At 36.9% G+C, this 14920-nt stretch overlaps 2 protein-coding genes across 20 annotated transcripts in view; one reads left to right on the top strand and one right to left on the bottom strand.

Annotated features, from left to right (window-relative positions):
• mpped2a (metallophosphoesterase domain containing 2a) overlaps positions 1-14920 on the bottom strand; it is a 264905-nt gene that overhangs the window by 11943 nt on the left and 238042 nt on the right.
• LOC147835938 (uncharacterized) overlaps positions 1-14920 on the top strand; it is a 939756-nt gene that overhangs the window by 923605 nt on the left and 1231 nt on the right. The window lies entirely within an intron of this gene.

Genomic DNA, 14920 nt, shown 5'->3' with positions numbered 1-14920 from the left:
GAAAAACAGACCATCACTAGCATACATCATTACAGGGATAGTGCACCCAAAAAATTTTATTACGTCATTTATTTTTCCTGATGTGGTTTTGATTTGAGTTTTGAAAGAACATTCGTTAAACACGAAAGAAGATATTTTGAAGAATGCTGGTACCAATTGATTTCCATTGTATTTTTTTCTATGAAAGTCAATAGGTGCCAGCTTCTGTCCCATTTGAAAGTCCAGTAGTGTCTGACAACTCGAGTTGAATGGGTTCAGAGGAAATTTTCTTTGAATCCATCTCAAACAACTTGTAACTAGGTTTGTTTGGCCCCAAGCCATGTTCAGTTCTCCAGAGTTATGCATTTTGCCACTCAAAAGGGTTCACCTACACATTAAGAAAAAATAAAAAAAGACCTTTTAAGGTAAATGGTTACAAACCATTTACATGGGCGGAATTTAAACAAATAAAGTTGAACATTACCAAATGTAATCTGTTTGTTTAAATTCAGCCCATATACATGGTTTGCAACCATTTGCCTTAAAAGAATTTAATAAATTCAATAAATTATTTTTTTAGTGCACCAAATTAATCTTTGTGTCTAAAAACGCAAGATGCGGAGTTCAGGAATATTCTTTAAAAAAGCGCACCACAGAGCCCAAAGGTATCTGAACACAGCCAATGCGTGTCTGTAAACAAAAGCTTGCAATTCTGATTGGTCCACTGTTTTGGAACTGACATTGATGAGTTTTAAAGTTAAAGTGCTGTTAACTTGACAAGGTGTCTGAAAGCTGTTTTATACTTCTGTATCAAGTGCACACCTATGGTCCAGCGCAGCCTTCATGTGACTTACTATGTAATAAATTAACATCATCATATTAATAAAATATACAGCAAATGAAAAATAAATAACAGAAAAAGGGAATAAAACAGACAATGGTAAACATTATAATAGATACCAAAATAAAAAGTGTAGATTATTAAAATAAGGCTAATTGGTTGATTAACCATTTCTAAGGCTGTCATTTCGTCCTCTACGAGTATACAGTAAAGTTGTTCTGAGTCGTTTATTAAAGAACTAATTATTTGTGTCGAGTCTTGTGAGGGAGCTTCAGATGGAAACTTTTGTTTTGTGTTTACCTTATGATTAAAGTTGTTGCACGTCTGTCGATTCCAGCCTAAAAAATTAGCTAGTTTGAGCCACTTGTACATTAAGGTAGCATTAAAAAAAAAAAAAAAAAAAAAAAAAAAAAAAGAAACAGCGAAGAAACTCGACACAGAGGAACATAAACACCTACTGCATGTGTAGTGAGTCATGCCAATCACTTGACACAGAAGTATAAATCTTAAGAATTAAGATTTTTTTTTTTCCTCACAAAATCTCTCCAGATTCTTCATGTTTTGCATGTTGGTGCGCTCCTCATTTTCAATAGGGTTCAGTTCAGGACACCGGGATGGCCAGAACCTTACTTTTGTGCTCAGAGAGCAATTTTCATGTTAACTTTGATATTTGTCTCGGATCATTATCATTATGGAAAAACCAACAATGACGCATGTAGTGAGTCAACGGATCGTTCCAGAACCGAACAAGCCACAGACCATGTTATCCTTAAAAGATTGGTTGGTGCCTACGAGTCTGAGATTGATTTCATTTTCAAAGCAATCCACAGGCACCCAGCAAAAGGCAAATCCACAGGATACCTAGCCAGTCAACATCACAGTTGCGTGTTAATTAACTTTACACCCTAAAACAATAAGAGGCTCTACAATCAAAAACCCACCAAACCGGTTTTTGAGAAGTACCTTTTGGTTCGCTTGTCCTTTGGCGTCTGCAAGGAATACACATTCTCAGGCAGACACAGAAGTGATCAGAAACGCTTCCAAAGTTTAACGGACATACAGTAAAACTGTGTTTATTTGAGTAATGTATGTTTGCTTTATGTTTCTGTAGGTTTTTGTGTGTACATGTTCCATGTGTTTAACAAAACTGTTATAGATAGTTCTTGAGTAATAGCCCTCAGTGACAAATGAAATCTACAGAATGTTTATGACATACTTCATGTTTGGTATTGATTGAAAGCTAGGAACATTTCAAATGCATTGGTTTATATGAAGAAACCATACTATGAAAAGTGTTGATGTTAGAAGACTTTATTTTAACCACTATGCTATCAAAGCAGCACCCACACCAGGTGTCAACCCGGCCTCCTAGAGGGCAGAATTGGGGTGTGACTCCACCCCGCACCTTATCTGATTGGACAAGCATTGTGTAGACCCAGCCTCTACCAAAGCCTATAAAACTTTGAACAAAGGAATTTCATCGTCGTCTTTTGCCGGTCATCTTTGCCAGTCGTCACCGCCGTCGCTGCCCGGACGTCGCTCTTCTCGTGCTGTGGCCGTTACATCGCCTCGCCGGAAGCCTCGTTACATCACGGAGCAGACCGCGACCTTCACTTGCTGCCGGCTCGACCCCCGATCTGCTTGTGCAACCGCTTCAACAACAAGCCATCGGGTCAACACATCCAAACCCTGAAACTCATCCTAACTACAGGAACCCAGGAAGGACTTCGAACGCCGCCTTGTCCAACATCCGTATCCCTAGCAACCGACTAAGGAAACCCCTCTTCACCGACAAGGGAATTCCATCACGTCACTGAAGTTGCTACGCTGACCAATCAGCTTCGCCGGGATTTCCCTTTGGACCAGTCGAGGAAACCAAATTACATCAGAACGCAAGTAGCACAAACAAGGTTTCTACCCATTACTGAATCTGGTGTGAATTATGTTTAAGTAGTAAAGAATAGCAAAATTCTCTGCTTTTATGGTTTCTCTCAGGTTGCAATGCTAAGAACTTAGCAAAGGCTAGAAGTTAAATCCACTCAGCCAAAACTCTCCTCAAACTGCTTGTGCGTGTGTGTATGTATGTGCGTTTGTTTGTTTTACGTAGATTAGTACTTTGTGTTATAGAGTAGCAATAAACTTTTGTTTCGTTTTAAGATCCGTGTTGGTGTGTTGTGTGCTTTATAAGTTAATGCCTCAGCTTCAGATACTGCTACCTTGCTCATTAAATAATTAGATACTGTTTTTATATTGTTATTGTTGGCCACGTAATAATATAATACAGAATTGCTTTACATTAAACATTCTATTTGCTGGACAAATACTAAAGTTAAGTGTAAGCTTTAAATAATTCTATGTGAATCATGTTCGAATCTTTGATTCGAATCCCCAAAGTTTAAACATGATTTAAACCAAAGAGCTGATTCTTACACGCATTATAAGACTTATACGTTTTCATTTTTTTATCTGTTATCAAAAAACTAAACACTCAAAAAAAAAAACTCGACACAGAAGAGCATAAAAACCTACTTCTAGCTAGAGTTTCAGAAGGGTTATTGCAGAGCAACACAAACTGCGTGCAGAAGTAAAATACACGGCTACGTGCAAGGCTTGCACTGTGGGTTACGCTGATCACTCGACACAGAAGTATAAACCAGCCTTAAAAACAACACTTATGTGCAAAAGATGCAAGCGTAATGGTTACACATGTCTGTCAAGTGTGTATTTACATTAAAAAACAATAGAAAACTAGCATATTGGAAAGGAAAAATGTGTCTAAATGAAGGAATCCAAACTCCTCTCCTGACTATACTTTGTAAAAATTCTGGGTTTCACACAATCGATTTGTGTTGAGACAACATAGAGAAAATAAGTTAGTTTATTAGTTTTAACAAATGTAAAAGGATTGAACAGAAAACAATTAAGTTATCCCCCCAAAAATCCAGAATTGTTTTGTTTTAGCTCGTTTTAAACAAGTGGTCTGAACAAACAGCAAAAATAATGCATGTACATCAAGCAAAATTGTGCGTTTTGTGTTTCCATCAAGACAATACAAACATCCCACATCTAACTTTTTCATTTGACTGAAGCTTCATAATTACCGGCCTAATGGTGGAAATGGGAATTCTTCAAAGCTTTACATACATTCTTGCTTTCACTTTCTTCTTTGTGAAGATCTTTTTGTGACATACCAGACCTACTTTGTTTAACGAGGTATTAAAGTGTTGTTTCTTCAGCAAGGAACTGAACTCTGTACCGAGGTGAAAGGATTTCGATGAAATAGTCAAGAAACGTGTAGGAAAATGAGCATGTTAAGCTGACAAGGCTGAATCTGGCTTCATCCCCGCGGTGAGGATAAGCAGAAATGTGTCTTGAGGGAAGTACAACTCTTAAACAGCTCTGACTTGACATAACTCATAGCGAACCAGGCCATCCTGCACTGCGGCAGCAATTTGTCACAGACGCCGCACAAAATAGAGCTTTTGTGGGGAAAAAAAAAAAAAAAATGCCTGCAATATTGTCTTTTAAAAACTAAAAAGAAAAAGGACAGGCCACAAGAGCACGTCGAGAGGAACAAAGATGCTGTAGCATAAATCTAACCTATATCTTTTATGACCCAAGCATATTTCAAATCATCTTCTGGAATAAATATATGGTCCTGAAAGCATAACATTCATTCATAGCATGTGGTACACGGCAGGAATGTAAAGATACAGAATATCAGACGGCAACAATGGCCCCATTGTTAGTGTCCGTGAATGAAATACACCTTCCATGCGAGTGCATTTGTTAACCTCCATAAAGATTAATGACATCCCGGTCATATAAAGGAAAGCTTGTTTCCTCTATGGACTCGAGCACATAGGTCTTATTATACTGTACTGAGGTATGAGTGTGTATGTATGTGTGTGTGCGTGTTAAGGGGGAGATCTGAGATCCGGCTACACCGACGCTCCAGATTAGATAGTGCTCCGCCATCTGCGCAATGTCAGAAGAAACTTGTGGGAAGTTTTGACAGAAAGGTTTATTTTTTTGCTCACGGTGCTCAAAATATGCAAAAGACTTGAACTTAAAAATCTGGTGCAACACTAGGGATGCTAAATCAGACCCCCTAGTTTTTCCTGATTTATTTTGTAATTTTTTTCCAAAAAAAAAAAAAAAAAGACTGATTTTGTGGTGGTACAGTGCATCCGGAAACTATTCGTAGCACTTCACTTTTTCCACATTTTCTTATGTTACAGCTGGATTAAATTCATTTATTTCCTTACAATTCTACACACAATTGCCAAGAATGATAATGTGAAAAAAGATTTATTGAAATTGTTGCAAAAATAAAAAACTATTAAAAACAAAAAACCTGAGAAGTCACAATGTATTCCAGATGCACTGTATTTCCCAAAAATTTGCAGACAATTTTGAGATTAAAAAAAAAAAAAAAAAGTATATATATATACACACACACACACTTTTATTAGGTAGCCTACTACAGTATGTTAGGTGTGCAATCTGACTAGGGGTGTCACGATTTAGATTTTTAATCGAAATCGATCGAAATTTATGCTCAATTTCGATTATCGAATCAAAAAATAGTGTAGTTTAAACGGTAGGCTACAAATAATTAATTGGTCATTAATGAATGAATTATTCATAATCGAAAATCGAATCGTGACTTTAGAATCGAAAATGTAATCGAATCGAGGATTTGGAGGATCGTGACACCCTTAAACCTGACACAATGAAACGGACACAAATCATAAAAATAAATCTTCTTTATTTTGGTCTCTTCTCAAGGAAAGATCTAAACCTGAAATAAACGGTAGGGATAAAGCCAAAGGAAGATTGTAATTCTTATTTTTACTCACAATATTACGTTCTCTCAGATTTCACTCCCCGCAGCATCTGACTTGTTGTACCTCACTCAGGACATGCGTTAGGGCTTCCCCTACTGTATTACATCTAAAACATGGATTGCCGTAAAACTCGTCAATGGCAGGGAAGCGTTTTCTCTCGTTAACGGCAGGGAAATAATCAAGCAAAATCATTTATCGATTTGCCACACATAATACCAGCCATACATCTAAAGCAAAAATAACGTTCTTCAATTCGGTCATGTTCAGCGGCCATCATCCTTGAACCAAATCTCCATCATTGTAAGCTGCTTGCTTTTCTGTCTGTTCCATTGCTCCGTTTGTTAGACGTTTCCCACTTTCTTTGGCATCTTTGCATTGACTTCACATGTAAATCACTCGCGCTTCATCAGTGTCTGCTTATTGCAAAGGCTTTTGTTGATTTTACGCTGGATTCAGCGATCGCGAAATCGCAAAAACTAGGGGGTCTGCTAAATATATTGAAAAAATCTTCAATAAATTACTGGAAACCAAAAACCCTGGATGCAAAGTGAACCTAGAGCTGAAAATAAATACTAATGACGGTAGTAGATCATTTAAATTGTGTCTAATTTTATAGAAGCTGATATGTAAATACATCTTAGATGTTTTGAGTCCAGACTAAACTATCAGCAAATACTCATTTTCAGCTATCATTATTTATCCTCAGCTGGCCTTCAATGCTGACAGCGGCCAAGTTTGATCATCTCACACAGCCACTCCTCAGTCTCCTCATATATAGCGTTCACTGTTCATGTGTGAGGAGCGGATGGAGTATTACTAGCTCCAGCTGTCAGGCAGCAGGACATTACACACTGAGCAATGCAAAGGTCAGAGGCCTGCGAATATAATAGACAAAACAAACAGACGGAGTGAAGGGGAGCAAGATAACATTAAACTCTCAATGCACAGCGCTGCTCTGACCCACACCACAGCAAATTCATAGTCTTCCTGAATGTGTTTACCTCCTACAACATTACATAGGAAAGTCCACAGAGCTTCTAAACACAAACATTCCACCCACACTCAGCAGGAGCCTTGCGTTCAACTGGTTATACTATTAAAACTCTACCGGGGATTTGAGGTCTGACCCTGTCGTGGTCTGAAAAACGGCACTCTTTAAACCATGTCTGCTTTCGTCAACACATTTGAACTATTATTCCTCTGTGCATCTATGGATTTAACCCTTGTGTACTGTTCAAATTATCTACCCTTTCGTTATGTTCGTGGCTGTTTTTGCCCTATTGACTTCCATTATAAATTACATTTTTTGATTGCAGGGCCATATAATCATGCATTCTTGATTGTTAGTGGTTTGTCCTGTTGAGAATAGGTAAAATGTGTAATTTTCACTGAGGTAAAATGTGTAATTTTACTGTGGATCATCAGTTGGCAGCATTAACTCTTTAGATAGGCCTGTGCGAAAATGTTTCAGGTTTTTATAAGGAGTTTTATAGAGATTTACTATGTTTACTGTGTTCTGAGAGCTAAAGGGATTATTTTGATTTCTCAAACATATCAAGAGAAGTGGGCAAAAGTCTTTCTCACACACACACACTAAATTCCATATAGAAGACGGAAACTAAGCTTTTTTTGCACTGCAACTGATGAACATTTATTAATTTTCTTTTCGGCTAAGTCTCTTTATTAATCTGGGGTCGCCACAGTGGAATGAACCACCCTGATGATTAACAGTACAAATACATTTTTTTTAACCTTTTCCCTACAGGGTTTTCCCTGTAACAATCAAGAATGACTGTTATAGTGTCATGATTATAAAGTGTCATGGCTTTGCAATCAAAAAAAAAATGTCCTTATAATGGAAGTCAATGTGGCTAAAACAGCCACAAACATTACAAAGGGGTAGTAAATTTGCCCAGAGTGTATTGTTGATTTTTAAAGCATTTTCAAACTATTTTTCAAAATTGTGTTAAAATAAGAAAAAAAAGTTAAGTTAAATTTGCTAAAAAAGCAGAGAAAGTTGTGTGGCCAAATTAAAACTCAAAATCAAAATCAGTGTGTATGAAAACATCCCAAATAGCAAAGTCTCATTACTGTACATGTAAAATCAAAGTTGCCTTGATCTTTTGACACATTAGAGGTTTTTCTTTCCTTAAAATATCCTGGAAGTTTTAACACTTTAAATATTGTCTTTGTTATAAACAATATTTTAGTCATTTTGTCATTTTAAAGAGCCATGAAATCCCCTAGTCTAAGCAGGGTGATTTCACACCTCTAGTTTGATAAAAAGTCAGAAAAGTGGCCCAGCTTCATTTGTAGAGTGTAAAGTAGTGAAAAAGGAGAGGATTTGCATGAAAAGGGGAGTTTCAGTTTGAGCATGCTCTGATCTTCACAGAGGCAAAACAACACACAGACGCTGGGGAAACAGACAGTGGCTATTTTTACATGTACATCAGTAATCAAATTATTTGCAGAATTCTTACTTGAACTGCAGTTTGGCACGATCATTTTTATTCTGTTACATTTCATGCATGCCCATCGTGACAAACAAGATATTGGATGCAAGGAACTACTGGAAGAGTGTTGTTTTAATGTAATGTTTAAACTACCACACGCCTTATGAGAGAAAAAAATGGTGGAAAACAGCAGATTTCATTCAATCAGTCATGAAACCTCTCAAAGCATGCGTTTGCGACCGGAATGAGACCTGCGGTGGACAGTAGCAGACTCCGAAATGAGACACAGATTCAGAGTTTCACATGGGGAGGTTATTAATTAGTAAATAATATAAATATCACAAATGTAAACATAAGGTGAGCAGGTTACATTTTAACCCCTTGTCCTAACAACATGCTATACGCGACAAAATTTGCAATATTAAGCAATTTGGCTGTTTGCACCAACAGAAATTTAAATACAGCCGTTCAGAAGCACAGAATAGTGCACTTACTACACTCCAAGGAAATTGTAAGATTTATAATTAATTTATACATATTAAACCTCTAACATTATAAATGTAGATGCTGAATCACTCATATGTGGTGGTTTGTCACAGTTCTAGGAGTTCAATTTCAATTGGTTTATTTCACTTTCAAGATCTGAGGTGAGCTATCTGCTGCTGCTTTCAGTATATGGCAATAAATGTCATGTAAAATGGCATTCAAACTCCCATTATTAGCATTTAACACCGAATAAAGCACATGAGGTGTACCTGAGGTGATCATTGTCAGTTTTCTGTTGTACACCTGTGAGGAACAGAAGCCCTTTCAAAATATAAATTTCAGGTTTTGGTTCGCACAAAAACTCCTTTCAAAATGGAAAATCTTCCTTCTATCGCATGCCGTTGCTTTTATATAGAACAGTTTAAATCAGCCTTAAATCAGCCTTTAGGCTCGATAGTCAGACATGCTCCTGTTGGTGTCCTTAATCTGGTAACCTGTGCTTGTGAGCGTTTTGAACCAGGAATGCAATACCTAGTTCAACTACTGGGTGTCAAGTGTACATAGTACTGCACCTTTAAAGGTTGTATTAAGATGCATTGTTTGTGATTGGATGAATGTTGGCCTGATTAGAAAATAAGACCAGTTTAAATTGATTTAAGACCTACAAGACAATATTTTAGTGAATTAAAGACTTTTTAAGACCCCATAGACACCCTGTATGAAAAGACAGCAGTCAGACTCGAAGTTCATTTCGTAAAGTTTCATATACTAATTTCAGGGGGAGTACATGGCGAGCATGACTGGCTGTAATCAGGAATAATCTAATAAGAGTGATCCAAGCTTACAATAAAGGGATCGTTTTTCCTTACTGCTCTATCTTTGTTTTGGAAGAATCCCCCCTCCCACCCTATCTCCTCTTTTTCTTCCCTTTTCTAAGAGAAGCTCTCGAGATCTGATCTCGGATCCCCTTATATGCTTTTTGAATGGGCAGAAGCCTTGTGCTCAGGTATCTCCAAGCTCAGGGTTCTCTCCCGGGACAGCATGCCAAACCTGCTATTAATGCCAAGTGGGAACTCTTGAAATAAAACTTTTATCTGTGAGTGACATTTATATGGATAATGCTGTCAAAACACAGTACAACATTGTGTAATTGCGAGGGGACACTGATGTGGTTTCCCTATGCAATGTTGTTGGCCAATTAAAGCACTGGCTGTTGACTGTCAAGCTTTAAAAGACCTAACATTTAAAACCAGACCTTTTCACAAAGAGGGTCAGAATGAGGATTTCTGCATATATGTTTGATTTTTGGTGTTTAAAAAAATCCTCAAGAAAGATGACAAAATGATAAAATGACAAAATAAAACCCATGTCATGACCCCTTTAAAGGGTAATATTTTGATATTTGTGTATGAATGGCTCATCCGTGTTGAGGATAACGGCGTGTTACGAAAGGCTAGAGTTCAGGTCAAGGGTGAAATCTGGCGAGAGGATCTGATGTTATTCAGCGAGTCAGAATTCAATAGGCCTGGAGGTGAATGTGAGAGTGCGTATTCATGAAATGCACGCAGGTAAACGTGCCTTTTGTTTGGCCGTGTGGAGCTTTTTACGATAAGATCAGAAACCTCAGTCTGATATGCATCTGAGACGCCATTAATCTGCCCGAGATGACAAACAATAGGAGAGTATGTAGAAGAGAATAATGGTGGAGCTGGATGGGGGAGGAAGAAGAAGAATGTGTGAGAACGAGGTGAAAAAGTATTGGAGGTAGACATAAGAAATAAGGCAGAAATAATTGGTTAGAAGCACGAGGGAAAGTAGAAAAAAATGAATGTTTAATGGGTTAATGGAAGAGGAGAAGAAAGGAGGAAAATAAAAGAAAAGAAAAAGAGATGACAAGGAAAGAGAACAAGAAAGGTCAACGGAATCAAAGAAAATCACAAAGTAGGAAAGGAATGAAGATTAGGAAGAATATTTAATGAAGAAAGTGAAAATAAGGAAGAAATGGAGTAGGAGTAGGTGGAGTACAGAATAAAAGTAGGAGACTTATAAGGGAAATAGAAAAACGAGAATGAAGATTGAAAATGTTTAAAGAGAGGGTAGGAACGAAGAAAGGGAAAAAAGAAAAAAAAAACAGACCTGAATGAGAGAAGGCAATACATATTAATATAATAAATATTAGAAATATTAGAGAAGATGGAAAAGTAAGAAAGACAGAAAGAAAGAAGGAAGGAAAGGTGTTTTAGAGATACAAACTTAATTCAATTGTACATTGCTAAATTTATATTTAACAACAACTGATAACATTGTAAAGACTTACTGTATGCATTGAGGTTATTTAACAAGTTTTGTTTTCATTGAACCATCTGTTCACATTGGTTTGCAAAAAAAAAAAAATGCATAACAGTAGATAAACTACATTACCCATGATGCTTTATAGAAAACAGTACCACTAATCAGGCTTGATTCTTCAGGTTCATTGGTTATGGAAGTTGCTTCAAACCAAAGTTGCAATTCACCTCAGATTTGGTTTGGTTCATGACTCCTAAAAACTTGCTTTCATTTTCTCTCTTTTGTTTGTTCTCTTTCTTTCTTGTTCTTTTCTTTGTTCTCTCACAACCTTTATTTCTCTATCCTTGTTTTGCGTTGTTTCTATCATTCTTTTTCTTTTGTTCTTTCTTTTACCTGGACTCTTTGCCTTTCATTCATTCTTTCTCTTTTTGTTCATTCTTTCTCTCTTGTTTGCTTTCTCTTTCGTTTATTCTCTCCATTCATTCTTTCTCTTTCGTTCGATCTCTCTTGTTCATTTTTTCTCTTTCACTCTCTCTCTATAATTTTCTTTTGTTTGTTCTTTACCTTTCATTCTCTCTTGATTTTTCTTTCTTTCTCTTTCATTTCCATTCTTACTTTCGTTCTTTCTCGTTTGTTTGTTTTTTCTTTCTATTTAATTTCTTTCTTTTGTTCTTTTTTTGTTCTATTTTTAGCTCATTCATTCCTTTCTCTCGATTATTCTTTTTTCTCTCTTTCACTCTCTCTCTTTTCTTTGGTACATTCTCTTTCATTTTCTTTCTCTTTAGTTTTCTCTTTCGTTCATTATTTTTCTTTTTCTCTCTCTTACATCCTCTTTCGCTCTCTCTTTAATTTTCTTTTGTTCGTTATCTTTCATTTTCTTTTGCTCCTCCTCTTTCATTCTCTTTAGTTCATTCTTTTTTCTCTTCTATTCGTTCTCTCTTCTGTTTGTTCTTTCTTTCCCTTTCATTTTTTCTCTTGTTTTTCTTTAGTTTGTTCTATTTTTCTCTCATTCATTCCTTTCTCTCGTTCATTCTTTTTTCTCTCTCTTACATTCTTTCTTTTATCCTCTTTTATTTTTCTCTTTCGTTCGTTCTCTCCTCCATTTTTTGTTCACTCTTTCATGTTCTCTTTTATTTGTTCTTTCTCTCTTGCTTGTTTTCTTTCTCTGTTGTTCAGTTTTGTCTTTTTCGTTGGTTCTTTCTCGTTAATGTTTTCTCTCTCTCTCTCTCTCTTTCTCTCTTTTTTTCCCAAATGGAAAAAGAATGCAAAAAGCACACTTCCAGACCCAAAAAGCAAACAAACATTAATGCAAGATACATACACACCTAAAGTGAACAGGAATGAGGAAAGCATGAATGAAGCTAACGTAAAAAACAAAAAAAGAAAAGGAGGGATAAAAAAAAAGTTTGATGATGTGAGCCGGTGTGAAAGACGGCTCATCATGTGACAGTGATCCAGCACAGAGCAGCTCCGGCGGTCCCAGGAGAGCCCAGTTACAGTGACCAGTCCATTCATCTGAGCCTCACCTCACTGTCACCGCGGCACACGGGTCACCTAAACACCCGCCTAATTGATTCGCCTGTCACACGCAATGAAGGCTCCAATGTTAATAGGGGTTTTATTCGTCCCAAGGGGGGCTGACCCGACCGCCACAGGACAGTATATTTATCTATCCTTGCACGCGTGTAATGCCCTGATTCCAATCGCTCTTCTCCAGTTTATCAAGCACCCAGAGTGGTTTCAGTAATGATACCCAATGCACAGAGCCCTGATAAATGACCTTTCGGGCCAAGGCCACTCGCAGGTTAACTTAAAGGGCGGTAATAGGGGAGTTTGTCTCAGTTTGGGACATTGATAATGACCTGGGCTGGAATGTAATGGATGGATGTGGGTAAAGGACAAGTTTAGAGGGGTCCTGGAGGACAACAGGAGATGCTTAACTGTGGAACAGGAAGACTGTGTTGTCTTCTGGGAGAGAGAGAAAGAGGCTAAATATCAATAAACCCCAAACATAAATCCTCAGAATATTTCGAAACCAAGATTTTAAGGGGGGGGGGGGGGGGGGGGGGAGAAACCAATACAAGACCAAGACCAGAATAGAACTCAGGATAGTTATCCAATCAAAAGTTACTGAGAAATGTCGCCTCAGAAATGATAGCCATTTTACCTATAATTTACCTGAAAATATACAAAAGATCTGCAGTGAGACCAAAACAAAAAACAAGAGAGAAGGTGGAAAGATAAGCATGAATAATGCAGAAATGAATGAAGAAACAAATAGAGTCTAGGGAAGAAAGAAGGAAAGAAAGAAAAAGTGTTTCAGAGATAAAAACTTTATTCATTTGTGCATTAGTAAATTGATTTTTAACGATGTTACAACACTATGGTTGTCTTGTCTCATCTGTTTCTCTGCTTTGCTTAGAACACACCTGATTGGCCACTTCCAACTGAATGCTTGTTCCTGATTGGCCAATAGTTTTTTAAAAGCCATGACACAACTTCCTTGGTGGCCATCTTGTTTAGGTGCCTTGCTTTGTGTTTGTTAGAACGTTTGTTTGTTGTATCGTGCAGAGTTTTTGAATGTGTTAAAATGTGACCACTAAGATTTGCGAGTACTGCTTGTTTCGTGTTTGCTTTGTTTATGGTAATTTGTTCCACTGGCTTGTTTGACCTTTTTTGCCTGCTGACATTGATTTTTGGATTGTGCCTTAAATATGGTAGCCTGTTTTGTAAATAGAGTACATAATATTGGGATAGTAAGGAGTTTGACGCCATTTTATTTGTAAAACAATTTGACCTCATTTTGTGTTAGGTAGTTAGGGTGGTGAATTGTATTTTCTTTTCTTTCATTGTTGATCAGGTAAGTTAGATATTAAAATAACAGAATATTTGTTTGTTTTTTTGGCCTTGTCAGCTCCCGAGTTCAAACCCTAATTTGCGTAACATACAACAGCTGATAACATTTTAAAGACTTACTGTACACTTTGAGGTTATTTAATGGTTTACGCTTTCATTAAACCCTTCTGTTCACATTGGTTTGGATTAGAAAAAAAATAACAACAGCCTATAAACTACATTACCCATTAGGGATGGGTACTGAAACTCTGTACTTTATCGATATCAGTGCTAAATTATAAAAGACAGAAGTATAGATAAGCTCTGGAGTTAACGGATCTGCTTTTGGTACTGGAGAATTATTGCTGAATAAACATTACTAACAGCACCATCCTTGAACTGACCAACCTTTTTTAATTTGTGATATTTGATATTTGTCTGCATAGTTGGCAATCTTACATGAGAAATGCTCAGGTTTCTGGAGAGTGCGTCAAGTATATAAGCCTTCACAGCTCTCCGCTGTGCAGAGGCTCACACTAAGCGCACACACAAAGCTCGCAAACTTGCTGAGTGAACCAAACGGGTTGTATTTTCCCAGTGGACAGCAACAATGCCCGACAAAGCAACAAGTTATTTTCTTGTATAAGCGGATCGCAAGCAATCATGTAAAAGTATCTTTCAAAAGTGCATTAACTGCAATAAAAAGTAATGAAAATTTTTTGACTGCCCAGCTACTAACGGTAACGTTACATCTTCCACATCTTTATGCTAGCAGTCAATTACCTAAATTAGAAAAATATTAATAGTTAAAGAAACAAACACATTTGACTACAATGAACAGTGTTTTTTTTCTGAAGTAGCCTAAATACACCAAAACATTAAAAATGCTTTTACATCAGCTGTATATACAAATTTAACCTATGAATAGCCTAATAATAAACTATGCTTATTAAGAAATGATAACAAACAGCTTATTTTTACATTGCAAGATGCTCCAAGACTGTATTAAAAACACAGTTAACTCCCAAAACACTGTTAACTCATTTATGTGAATGTGTTTCTTTCTCCAGAATAATCGTTAAAAACTGAGAGTCATTTTCAAATCATGTCCAATCAACTGAATTAACCACAGGTGAACTCCAATTAAGCTGAAACATCTCAAGAATGATCAGTGGAAACAGAATGTA

The sequence above is a fragment of the Danio rerio genome, chromosome 7, assembly GCF_052040795.2.
Source record: "Danio rerio strain M-AB ecotype USA chromosome 7, GRCz13ab, whole genome shotgun sequence".
Taxonomy (NCBI): Eukaryota; Metazoa; Chordata; class Actinopteri; order Cypriniformes; family Danionidae; genus Danio; species Danio rerio.
The sequence above is the reverse complement of the archived record's forward strand: the minus strand, read 5'-3'. Positions and strand labels throughout refer to the sequence as shown.